Source organism: Anoplopoma fimbria, chromosome 2 (genome assembly GCF_027596085.1).
Source record: "Anoplopoma fimbria isolate UVic2021 breed Golden Eagle Sablefish chromosome 2, Afim_UVic_2022, whole genome shotgun sequence".
Classification (NCBI taxonomy): Eukaryota; Metazoa; Chordata; class Actinopteri; order Perciformes; family Anoplopomatidae; genus Anoplopoma; species Anoplopoma fimbria.
Window position 1 is genome coordinate 1311535 of NC_072450.1, and position 3455 is coordinate 1314989.

The following is a 3455-nucleotide window of genomic DNA, read 5'->3' on the forward strand; positions in this document are numbered from 1 at the left end:
CAATTATTGGGCAACTATTAGTGTGCAGATTTTCCCATCTCACTTGCTTATTTTCATCTGTTAAAGTGAGAATAATAAACAAACAACTCAAAATGTACAAATAAACATTTCTGACATTTCAAAAAAAAAGAATCAGTGACCAATATAGCCACCCTTCTTTTCAATAACAGTCATAAGCCTTCCATTTATGGAGTCTGTCAGTTTCTTGATCTGTTGACGATCAACTTTTTGTGCAGCAGCAACCACAGCCTCCCACACAATGTTCAGAGAGCTGTACTGTTTCCTTTCCCATAAATCTCCCGTTTAAGAAGGGCCCACAAGTTCTCAGTAGGGTTTAGGTCAGGTGAGGAAGGGGGCATGTCATTGTTCTTGCATCTTTAAGGCCTTTACTGGCTAGCCACGCAGTGGAGTACTTCGATGCATGCGATGGAGCATTGTCCTGCATAAAAATCATGGTCTTCTTGAAAGACGCAGACTTTTTCCTGTACGACTGCTTGAAGAAAGTGTCTTCTAAAAGGTTTGGTTGGAGTTGATTTTGAGTCCATCTTCAACCCGAAAAAGGTCCAACTAGCTCATCTTTAATAATACCAGCCCATACCAGTACCCCACCTCCACCTTGCAGGCGTCTGAGTCGAGGTGGAGCTCTGTGCCCGGTACTGATCCAGCCACGGGTCCATCCATCTGGGGCGGCTGTGGCACATGAGGTAGAGCGCTTGTCCCGTAACCACAAGGTTGGTGGTTCAAACCCCTCTACCGGCAACATGCCGAGTGTCCTTGAGCAAGACACCTAACCCCAAGTTGCTCCCCGGGCGCTTCATTGCAGCCCACTCTCCTCCGGGATGGGTCAAATGCAGAGAAATAATTTCCCCATTGTGGGACTAATAAAGGATTGATTATTATTATTATTATTATTATCTGGTCCGTCAGAAATCTCATCAGTCCATGAAAGCTTTGAAAAATCTGTCTTCAGATATTTCTTGGCCCAGTCTTGACGTTTCAACGTATGTGTCTTGTTCAGTGGTGGTCGGGTTTCATCCTTCCTCAGCTTGGCCATGTCTCTGAGCACTGAACACCTTGTACTTCTGGGCTCTCCAGGTAGGTTGCAGTTCTGGAACATGACAGCACAGGAGGATAACGGGTTCCTGGTAGCTTCACGTTTGATTCTTCTCAAATCTTTGGCAGTTCATTTGCGTCTTTTTTCATTCAAGTTTATACACCTTGGAGTTGGAAAATATGCATAAAAATGATGACATGGTCAAAATACTCACTTGCCTAATAATTGTGCACACAGTGTATGTCTCCAGTTTGCAGTATCCTCTCTGCTGCTGTTATCCTGCAAATTTCCCCACTGCAGGACTATCTTATCTTATCTTATATCATGTGACCAACAGCATCCGATTTACATGACATTTAAATGATGTGGTCTACAGTTGTTAGAACAACATCATTTTTTTTGTTTGCTTCGGCTTTATCGTGGATACAGGAAGTGTTGGAATTTTTGCTGAACATAATTTCCAGCGTCACGCACTCCACACAACAAAAATACATCTAACTATTGGACGTGGTGTCCGATTGTCGCAGGCGTTCGCCGCCTCTTGAGCCCGCGTCCCGCCGGTACCCCGACGTGTGCGGAGTGCGAGGGCCCGATCATCTCTGCTTACAGCTTTAATTATTACATGTGTTTGTGTTTGAAAAAAATTTAAATCAAAAAATATATATATAATAATATTATATATAATTTATATATATATATATATATCTGTATGTGTTTGAAAAAAAAAAAAAAAATATATATATATATATATACACTTTCCAGTTGCTCCTGTTTTCACACCTGAGTATTTGGTCAAGATCATCATATGTTTCCCTTCACACCATACGGCCTCATTTTCTCCTCACACATATACATCCATCTCTCTCTAACACACACACACACACACACACACACACTATCTAACCTCAAGTTTGTGATGAACCGTACGATTAAAGGTTAATGGATTTTTACAGCTGTGAGAGTTTTGCTTTAATCGTGTCCTAATTAGAGTTCATTCAGTTCCTCTCCAGACAATTAGCCTCTCTTCTCTCTCCAGGACCAGAAAGTAGGGCGGCCGGAGTCACGGTGAGGTCACTTCCTGTGTGGTTGGGGGGAGCATATCCTTCCTCCCTGAGAACCCTGACTCTCTGTTACTCAGCTACATTTATTAATAACCACAGTAACTGAGGAGATCAGAGGAGGACTGGAGAAACCTGACCAAGAGGAGGACAGAGGGATTAACACCAGGGTTAGCTTGATTTTAACGCCAGGTCGTTACAAAACCAAAACACATTCAGATGATATTCGCTTACAGCTTTAGTGATACTTTTATTAGTGGAATAAAAGCTCACAGTTCGGATCATATCTCCCTTCAGCTTTGACTGGAAACCAAAACAAAAAAGTTACACAGGTCAGACCAGCTCATTCAGCTGACAAACACAAATATCACCTGGCAAACAACCACATAGCTAATCTTAGTCAGACCGGGACACCGGGGGGACCGGGACGGGACCGGGGCAGGACCGGGACCGGGGAGGTCCGGACAAGAGGTCCGGCACGTAGGCCAGGAAGCCATCTTCATCATCCTCTTCTCCAGGAGGGAGGGAGGTGGTATTATAATATTATATACATAATGGAAGCACTAAGTGACTTCTATACAAACAAATGAAACAGAAAACACACTTACTTATTTATTTATTTATTAATGTATTTATCTATTTATTTATTAATTCATTTATTTATTTATTAATGTATTTATCTATTTATTTATTTATCTATTTATTTATTTATTTATCTATTTATTTATCTATTTATTTATTTATCTTTTAATTTATTTATCTATTTATTTATCTATTTATTTATTTATATATGTATTTATTTATCTATTTATTTGTCTATTTATTAATTTATTTATCTATTCATGTACTTATCTATTAATTTATTTATTTATCTATTTATTTATTTATCTATTTATTAACACCAGCTGACATACTACTAATATATAAAACTAGTACAGGCTGGTATTGTCTCCTCCGACAATTTGTTACAACATCAACACTGCAACCCATGACACTGATTCCTTATGTCACCTTTAAATAATTGCGTTAGCTACCTTCAGTCCAATCGCTGTATCTTTTTGTTTTACTTATCTGCCCACTTTTTTAATGTTTAAACACTAAGCTGGTTTACACAAGATGTTTGTTCCACTAGTTTCTCAGACTCTGCTGGTTACGATTCCTCCCACCCTGAGTGTGATCTAAAAGCAAAATGGCCAACGTAAGAATATGGAGAATTACAATATGATTCATGTCCTATCTCCAGGCCTTGGTCAAGCCCTACACCCCCCCGACCACTCCTCTCTGCTGCCTCGGGGTGACTGGTTGTCCCGTCGCTCAGAGGTCCCTGCAGCCGATCCACCCGG